The sequence below is a fragment of the Octopus bimaculoides genome, chromosome 13 (assembly GCF_001194135.2).
Source record: "Octopus bimaculoides isolate UCB-OBI-ISO-001 chromosome 13, ASM119413v2, whole genome shotgun sequence".
In the NCBI taxonomy this organism is placed as follows: Eukaryota; Metazoa; Mollusca; class Cephalopoda; order Octopoda; family Octopodidae; genus Octopus; species Octopus bimaculoides.
In genome coordinates this window covers 18,635,625-18,646,112 of record NC_068993.1, presented here as the reverse complement: position 1 = coordinate 18,646,112, position 10,488 = coordinate 18,635,625, and the positions used below count along the sequence as shown (strand labels likewise).

Sequence of the window (10,488 nt, the reverse complement as noted above, 5' to 3'; positions counted from 1 at the left end):
TTTATTTAAATTTATGAACTTATTTATGTCACGACTCTTCTCTACTTGTTCGAATACATGTGTGTTTATGTGTGTGTAAGGAGGGAGTGTGTGTAAGTGTGTTTGTGCGTGTGTATGTATGTATGTGTGCGTGTGTAAATGTATGCACATGTGAGATTGTATAAATGTATGTGTGTGTGTGTATATATCAATGTTTACATTTATGCTCAGTTATAATAAAAACAATTTTACATTAATCTAATAAGTTACTCTGTACTTTTGTAGAGTACAAATTTATTTATTGTTCTTAAACAAGAATGTTGCTAACAATGACTTCGAAGTTTCGGTTAGCTAGGCCATCGTGGGACTGTCCGACATTGACCTAGCTCTGCGCTCAGACAAAATTATACTTATTATTATTATTATTATTATTTTCTTTTTGTGGCTCTGCTGATGACTGAGTTCAGCTCTTGGTAGACATCTACAGATACTACAGAGAAAACGTCCCCTTTTCACCAGACTGGCAGTGTTCATGTATGTATGTATGTATGTATGTATGTATGTATGTATGTATGTATGTATGTATGGCTGTGTGATCAGAAGTTTGCTTCCTAGCCAAATGGTTCCGGTTTCAGTCCCACTGCGTGGCACCTTAGGTGAGTGTCTTCTACTATAACCTCGGACAGACCAAAGCCTTCTAAATGGATTTGGTAGACGGAAACTGAAAGAAGCCCGTGCTATATATACATATACATATACATGTGTGTATGTGTGTGTGTGTGTTTATGTTTGTACCCCACTTGACAACTGGTGTTTTGTATGTTTACGTCCCTGTAACTTAATGGTTCGGCAAAAGAGACTGATAGATTAAATACCAGGCTTAAAAAAGTATCGGGGTTTATTCACTGGACTAAAATTCTTTCAGGCGGTGCCCCAGCATGGCCGCAGTGTAATGACTGAAACAAGTAAAAGGTTAAAAAGAAAAAAAGATACAAGACTGTAACAACCAGATAGAAAAGGAAAATGATAGAATACCGGATAAAATACCATGTAGCATTTATTCATTTTATATCCTAATCCAATCTTGCTTGACTTTCGCGAAGAACCATTGAGATTCTAGTCATGGGATTGATACATTTGACTGTTCTCTTCTCAATTGCTGTATTGGTCCTGTTATAAATACAAAAAAGAGGTTGTTAATAACATTGGTTAAAGTGATTGAATTGAGGGTATTACACTGTGTTAATATGTTGCTTATGTCTGAGTGGAAATACTTCATGAATCGTTCAAATATCTCTATTGCAATTATGAGATAACTAGAATTATACAAAGCATATTATAAAGCTAAATACGGGCACAAATATAGCTGTATGGTTAACATGGCTGTGTGGTTAACAAGCTTTGTAGCAATGTGGTTTCGATTTCAGTACCTCTACACGGCACCGTGGCTAAATGTTTTCCACTATAGCCCCGGGTTCACCAATACCTCTCAGGTTGATTTACCTGCTTCTACATACAAACTACAAATATATTCAAATTAATCAAATATATTGATCTATCCAACACATTCATACGACACGTATTAGCTGTTCAGAAGTAGCTAACAACTCACTGGCCTCAGAGAAATAAAATGGCGACTGTGATATTCAAACCTTTTCCAAATGCATTAAAGAAGTGAAAGCAATGGCCTCAGCTTAAAATAAAACTTGGTTTACTCAATAGTAATTACTAGGAACGTTTAATGAAGTATACCCTGGTCAAAAGAAAGTATCAGTAATTGAGCAATTTGGTGTTGGTGGTGATGGGGTTGTTTATCCCCAGTTCAAACTTGATCGGGAAGACAAGTAAACTGTAGATCAAAAACATTACAACCGTTACAATCCCATCTTTTTTTAAGTCAGAAAATATACTGATCAACGTATCTGTTCTCTCTGAAGATGGTAGGTTCTGATTTGAGGGCAGTTTGGCTGTTATTTCTAACTGATCGAACGAGCACGTAGAGATACCTCTTATCAGTGGCTGAACGTAGTCAAAAGCCGACTGTACTGTTCAATGTATCTGTTCTCTAGGAAGACGGTAGGTTCTGATTTGATGGAGGTTTTGGCAGCTGTTTCTATCTGATCGAGTGATCACGCACAGAAACCTCTTAACGGTGGTTGAACGTAGTCAGAAGTTTAGTGGAACATACTTGAGACTAAAGTTTCATTCTTTGCCAGAACTTCTTCCAGTTACATCATAAACTGCGTTGGTAAATGTATAAACGCCATAACCACTTCTGTTCGCTATCATTACTATATTCTTGTTAAGACGGTGAGCTGGCAGAATCGTTAGCACGCCTGGGGAAATGCTTAACGGTATTTCGTCTGTCGCTACGTTCTGAGTTCGAATTCCGCCGAGGTCGACGTTACCTTTCATCATTTGGGAGTCGATAAATTAAGTACCAGTTGAGTACTGGGGTCGATGTAATCGACTAGTCCCCTCCCCACCAAATTTGAGGCAGTGTGCTTCCAGCAGAAAGGATTACTATATTTTTGTTGGTCATTAGCAAAGTAGTTATTTTACCATTAATAATCTGTGTGTTGGCACTCTGTCGCTTACGACGTTGGGGGTTCCATTTGATCCGATCAACGGAACAGCCTGCTCGTGAAATTAACGTGCAAGTGACTGAGCACTCCACAGACACGTGTACCCTTAACGTAGTTCTCGGGGATAGTCAGCGTGACACAGTGTGACAAGGCTGACCCTTTGAATTACAGGCACAACAGAACCAGGAAGTAAGAGTGAGAGAAAGTTGTGGTGAAAGAGTACAGCAGGGATCGTCACCATCCCCTGCCGGAGCCTCGTGGAGCTTGAGGTGTTTTCGCTCAATAAACACTCACAATGCCCGGTCTGGGAATCGAAACCGCGATCCTATGACCGCGAGTCCGCTGCCCTAACCACTGGGCCATTGCGCCTCCACCATTAATAATGTACTGTGGTGACAATTACTATAGATTTTCCAGATCGAGTTACAGCAACGGGATATGCTATCTTTCAGTTTTACAAGTTAATATTTTTCTTAAATGGGATACTTACAAATTAAAAATCGTAATCTTTAAAGGTAAGAATCCTGTTAAACTGTCAAAACAATGGAACCGATACACATACGCATTTATATATATGTGTGGCTGTGTGGTAAGAAGTTTATTTCCAAGCCACATGGTTCACGGTTCAGGCACCTTAAGTAAATATCTTCTGCAATAGCTTCGGGCTGACCGTGCCTATAGCTTAGCGGTTCAGCTAAAATGACCAATAAAATAGGCCCCAGTTTTAATATAATGAAAAGAACAGGGGTTGAGTTGTTCGACTAAAAGACTTCAAGTCGGTTCCACAGAATGGCCACAACTAATGACAGAAACAAGAATACATACATACATACATACATACATACATACATACATAAACACCCACACACATACACACGCATGCATACATACATGCATACATACATACATACATACATACATACATACATACATGCATTCATATGTGTGTGTGTGTGTTTCTAATTGAGGTACAACGCCAGCAATGTTGTTTTGTCACAAGCAGATGGAGACATACACTTGCCCTCCCCCCCTCAATACAATGGAACATTCAGGAAATCACAGCCAGTGTGGAATGCACCAGCACTAGGCTAGTATAGTATAATCTGGAGCAAAGTTTTAAATAGTCACAAACACACGCGCACACACATACAGACATACACCATACATACATTCATCCGGTCATCCAACCATCCATCTGTCCACACATGCATACATACATACATACATACATAAACACACATACATACATACATACATACATACATACATACATACATACATACATATGGACATACGTATATACATACATCCATACACATACATACATTCACACATTCATAGACACAAGAGGAAAACCTACGCTGAACTATTGAGAAATCTGCTGTTACTCTATCCAGATTACAAGTTCAGGATTATACCTGTAATTATTGGGGTTCTGGGATATGTAACACATTGCTTAAATACCAATCTTCAGAAATTAGGTTTCTCAAAACTAGAAAAGAATTACGATGTAGTGAAATAAACACAGACTGATATTAATGTGCAGTGTAACGGCATGTAGTGTATCGAAAAATATGACGCTGGAGTAATGGGAGATAAGACGACGAGTATAATGGCTAAGTGCATGAGAAATGATGGTGTAGTGTGTGAAAATGTAAATTGTGGTGCGAAGAAAAAAGATAGAGTATCAGAAATGTGGCGTATAGGTATCTATACTGTGAAGTTGTAGAATTTCCAGTATCAGAACTATGGTGTAGCATAACAGAAAGTGGAATATCAAAAATTATAGTGAAAAATATCAGAAACTGAGGTGTTACAAATCATGGTTTTGAGTAATAAAACAAGAGTAGGGAAATCAACAATTAAATTCCACTTTGTTTAAGTTTGCCTTTGAAATAAGTCGAATCTTCTATACCAGTGTTTCTCAACCATTTTTTATCTATGGATCCCCTTTGGTTCCTATTTTACTCGGTTTGGTCTTCTTAGCCATTCAATGTTTAAAAACTCCGAGTATATTTCTATAATCAAATATTATTAGGAATTGTATTTAAAAAATTAAAATATTTTGTGCATTGTAAAAGTATAATCAATTTATGGCAGATAGATTTTAATAGCAAAAGCTTATATGGACCCCATATGAGGCATATGGACTCCATATGAGCCATATGGACTCCAGCTGAGAATCTGAGAATGACTGCTCTATACCATTCCCTTACAGTTGCTTATTTTCAGATGACTTGGAGTTGCGTTGAATTTGGTTAATTTTTCCTTTAGGCTTTCGGGTAAAATAAAGAGCTAGCCCAACACTAGAATCAATATAATTGACTATTTCCCAACCTCGAACTTCAGGATTTATCTCTATGTCAGAAACAATAATTAGCTGACGAAATGCTGAAAGCCGGATTAAAATGTCTAACAATTATTTATATATTTATTCTGTTTCTTTAATGTATTAGCTCAATCCTTAGAGAAACCGAGTTGGACTTTTCCGTGCCGACATATTGAAGTAATTTTTCAAGATATATGGAAGCGATTTAAATGTTTTATCCTAATAGGGATAAAGAGAGATGTTAATATTACTTATTTATGAATACAATCTACAAGCTGTCGGCCTTCTTCTAAGGTTTGGACGCATTTATTTCCTTGGTTAATTTCCACGTTTCTCATTTTGCATTCATTAACATTAGTTCAAGATCCCTCTCTTTCTCTCCCTCACACATATACATATGTATGTATGTATGTATGTATGTATGTATGTATGTATGTATGTACGTACGTGTGTATGTATGTATGTATATATGAGTGTTCGGGTGCGAGTGTGTGCACGTACATACATATATGCATATATATATGTATGTGTTTACAGACAGACAGACAGGTAGATAGATAGATAGATAGATAGATAGATAGATAGATAGATAGATAGATAGGGTACGTAAACCTAACATGAAGAAAAAATGCATTAATTTAACCTTGTAGTAACCTTCCCGGTCGTCAATATGTTTCAACAACTACTCGCTTCATCAGCCGGTGTTGGAACAGAAGGACTTTATGGTATGAAATCTTACTACAAGTAGCTGTTCACCACGAAGAACTGAATATTATGCAACTGGAATATAAAAGGAAAGCGAGACAAACCTATTCATACATTGCAAAGAAAAAAACATGACTTACATCGATAGGGAAAATACATCACAAGTGTTCTACTAGGAAAAGCAATAAAATAGTTAGGAGTGATTTTGAGGTAAGCAGGTATTCCTGAACCGAATTATTTATTCACTGAGTATTATCTTTTAGTAATTAACCGTCTGTCAGAGCCATGGTTGAGCCATTTGTTAGCGTTTAAGCTGATATTTTAACAGAAGGACGTATCTCTGAAACGCCTATAAAAATAAAATATGCATATATTAGTAAACGTTATCCTGCCGAGATGTCAAAATGTTTTTATGTCTACTATACTTACAAATATCCGTACACACATACATACATTAATGTGTGTTATTTCTTTACTACCCACAAGGGGCTACACACAGAGGGGACAAACAAGGACAGACAAACGGATTAAATCGATTATATCGACCCCAGTGCGTAACTGGTACTTATTTATTCGACCCCGAAAGGATGAAGGGCAAAGTCGACCTCGGCGGAATTTGAACTCAGAACGTAGCGGGCAGACGAAATACCGCTAAGCATTTCGCCCGGTGTGCTAAACGGTTCTGCCAGCTCGCCGCCATTACTGTGTGTGTATGTGCGCGTGTATATATATATGTGTGTGTGTGTGTGTGTGTGTGTGTGTGTGTGTGTGTGTGTGTGCATATATATCCTGTGTTTTCTAAAATCACAAACATACATACACAATTTATATGTGTATACTTGACAACCGGAGTTGATCCGTTCATGTCCCCGTAATTGAGCAGTTTGGCAACAGAATTGAATAAATAAGTATTGGGGGGTCGAGTCATTCGACTAAAAATTCTTCAATGCGGTGCCCCAGCATGGCCGCAGTCTGATGACAGATACAGTGTGAGAGGGGGAAGGGAGAGGGAGACAGTGACAGAGAGACAGACAGACAGACAGACAGAGAATATGTGTGTTTCATATTTTTATGAATGAACTTACAATGAGACTAAATTTACCGAGAAATAAAAAAAAAATGATTGGCAAATATTTCCACAGACCGCTGCTGCACAAAGCATTCATATTAAGAGAGATGTTAACATACTTGATATAATAGACCAGATAATCTGAATTAATTAAAATTCTAAATTTTGTGATGAGAGCAAACATTAGTTAAACGACTAATTCTTACTCATAACCTAAGGGAGACAACCCAGAAATTCTCATTAGATATGGATTTCAGTTAAAAGTGATTGTGATCTTCAACGGCACGGAGACAATTCTAGACATGTTTCTGTGTAATTAAACTTCTTCAAAGATTTTAGAGTGAATAAAGACACAGGGAGGAATTTGATGTCAGACTTTATATAACTGATGTAAAACATTTTAGTGAACAAAAATGAGCAGAATAATATAGTACACACACACACACACACACACACACACACCACATATATGCTTAGAGATAGTGAGAGACATACAAACATACGTACACATACATACATACATACATACATACATGTATTTTAGGGAATTCTCGATCGTTGTTTTCTGACGATTATAGTCCTTGTCTATATATATATATATATGTGCAATCATGTGCATTGACTATAGTCAACGAACATTAGCTCTTATTTCTAGTAGCGTAGATGTTTCTAACACCTTAGTCATATTTAGTGACGATTATAGGTTTCCCTTTTGGTAAAACATTGCACACTGCAGTCTATTTTAATTTATATATATATATATATATATATATATATATGGTATTAATTGATAGTAGGAGAATAGATTTCGTGTTAGACTTTTATTAAGTACAGCATATGTTTCGACCCATGAGTCTGTGTCGCTTCAGGCACATTGATAAAGTTAATACTAATACCCTAACTGCCACTGCGAAATTCTTGAAGTAAACCCAACGGAAGTGTACCATAACTACGGATGGCAACAGGTAGCCTACACTGTGCCGGTACTCTACTCAACATTTAAACACACTTATATAATTATATGTATTTGTCTACATTTTCTATTATTATTATTATTATTATTGTTATTATTATTATTATTATTATTATTATTATTATTATTATTATTATTCAGTAGTTTTATTTTTATAACGTGCTTTCACTTCACTACCGAGCGCAGCTCTGTGCGCCTTGGGTATGTGCTGTGGTTTGCTGTGGTGCTCTTATGTTTACTGTATTGAAAGTGTTTTGCGTAGGATGTGTGCAGTACCCAGTAGTGCAATTTTCTGTATGTTATATATATTTGTAAGTCCTGCTATTTTTGTTATGTATTTGTCTGAATATTTTTTTATTATACCTAAGGCACCTACTATGATAGGAATTGTTTCTGTTTTTAATTATTATTATTAATATATATTCATTTTTATATCTTTTTATTCTTTATGTTTGAGGGATTATGTTGTATCTCTTATATATGTTCATTGAAGGGGTGTGATATGTTGAGTCGTTAACACAGCATTTTTATTCTATAACTAATATTTTACTCTTGCCTCAATTGTTCTGAGAACTTCTTGCAGCCCTGTATAAAATCTATTAGTTTCATAATAAGAGACCATTAGTATTACGTATATATATATATATATATATATATATATATATATATATATATATATGTATATATAATGTATATATATATATATTAAACAAACACAAGGCAACGAGTTAGTAGATTCGTTAGCACGCCGGACAAAATGCTTAGCGTCTTTACATTGAGTTCCAATTTTCCGTAAGTCGGCTTTTTCACCTAACTATTTCGAAGTCGATAAAATAAGTAGAAGTTGAACACTGAGTTCGATGTAATGGTCTTCTCTATCTCCTCAAAATTACTGACCTTGTGCCACAATAAGAAAGGCTAAACACTCCATCTACCTATATATATATATATGCACACAGTCACATATTCTTTCATTCTTGTTTCAGCCGTAAGACAATACTGAGGTATAGCCACGAAAGATACATTTTCTTTATTTAGTTAGTTTTCTCAATAATACTTATCGATACCAATTCTTATTGTTATGTTATCGATACATAATTGTTGAGCCACCGGCTTAGGAAACATAAACAAAGACATAGTTTTCTTGCCGAACCTCTAATGAAGTCGCTGTGGAACGAATTTCTTAGCCATAGTATCATGTTTGTGCCAGCTCTGAATAACGAAATCCAGGGTCAGAAGCAGGGACTTTTAAATGATCCCCTTTACAGTTTCCTTGCTGATACATAGTATAACATATGAATTTGTTTTTGTTATTTACATTCCAACCATACAGCTTTGTATGTTTGTTAGAAACTTGGTGCTTCCTTAGTGGGAAGTTTCAAATAATTAAAACGGAAGATATTCATACTTACAAACATACATACACACATACATACATACATACATACATACATACATACATACATACATACATACATATCTAGATAGATATATAGATAGATAGATAGATAGATAGATAGATAGATAGATAGATAGATAGATCGGAGGTTTTCAATGCCCATCAAGCTCGCGGTCGGGATATCCGGAATAAATATATTGAGTACTTCCTTGAGCAATACCATTCACTCCCGAATATATCCTACACTTTCTCTCACTAACACATGCATTCATATACGCTCACACGCATACATACATACATACATACATACATACATACACACATACATACGTGTGTGTGTGTGTATGTGTGTGGGGGGGGGTGAGTATGTGCTTGTTTTTGTGTTTGTCCCAACATGATTTGGCACCCGGTGTTGGATTGTTTACGTCCTCGTAACCGACAGGTTTGGCAAACGAACCCAACAGAATAAATACCAGACTTAAAACGAATAAGTACTGGTGTGTCGATTTGTTCGACAGTAGATGTACAAAATAGATGTACACACGCGCACACACGCACACACACACACTCATACACACGTCGTTCACGCGCATGTTTGATACGGACATATTTTCGTTCTAGGTATATTAAACCCAGAACATAAGGAAGACAAACGAGGAATCAAAATTATTGAAAATAAAAGATGAAGGGAAAATGACACCAGAACTAACTAACAGTGCAAGAATCAAAAACAAAAAATAACCACTTTTTGTTGACAAGTCGTGAAGTGTTTAGAATGAATAATATGTTTGTATTGAAAAACAAGACGCGGACACCTAAGGTGGGTTCTAGTTTATTTGAGTCACTGTTTATTTGGGATCATTTCGTCACGTTAGTGACCAAGAAGTACTACTAATGTCTAAGACGGCTGGTCATAAAAACCTATAAGGTCGGTGATGAGTAGTTTTCGACGCATCCCCATATGATTAATGATTGCAGGCGTTTAGGCTTTAATTTCAACCGAGGCACACTTGACAGGGAAGTGATATTAGAAAGAAAGAAAGAAAGAAAGAAAGAAAGAAAAAAGAACAGAGATGGAACAGAAGGAAAAGAAAAGAAAGGAAGTGAGACAGGAAGAAAAAAAACAAAGAATGAAGGAAGAAGGGACGGAGGGATGGAACGAAGAAGAAGAAGAAACGAAATTAAGACATACAGAAAGCAATATGAATAAACATGATGAGCGCTTGCTTTGAATGACATTTATATGTATGTATGTGTGTGTGCGTGTGTGTATGTATTTATGTATGTATGTATGTGTATGGGTATATATATATTAATATATATATGTGTGTATATATATATATATGTGTGTGTGTGTGTGTGTGTGTGTGTGTGTGTGTGTATGTATATAGATAATACGTACATACCTAGATAGATAGATAGATAGATAGATAGATAGATAGATAGATA

General features: G+C 36.0%; 1 long non-coding RNA gene across 2 annotated transcripts in view; it reads right to left on the bottom strand.

The window, feature by feature from the left end:
• The window catches only part of LOC106880380 (uncharacterized), a 23,574-nt gene that overhangs the window by 6,022 nt on the left and 7,064 nt on the right, over positions 1 to 10,488 (bottom strand). Inside the window, exons 2-3 of one of the 2 annotated variants that reach the window (XR_008265369.1) lie at positions 5,739 to 5,947; positions 1,015 to 1,149 (exon numbers count right to left, since the gene is read on the bottom strand). This is a non-coding gene — a long non-coding RNA (uncharacterized LOC106880380). The remainder of the gene's footprint in view (positions 1 to 1,014; positions 1,150 to 5,738; positions 5,948 to 10,488) is intronic. The other variant, XR_001410736.2, reaches the window with a different exon arrangement.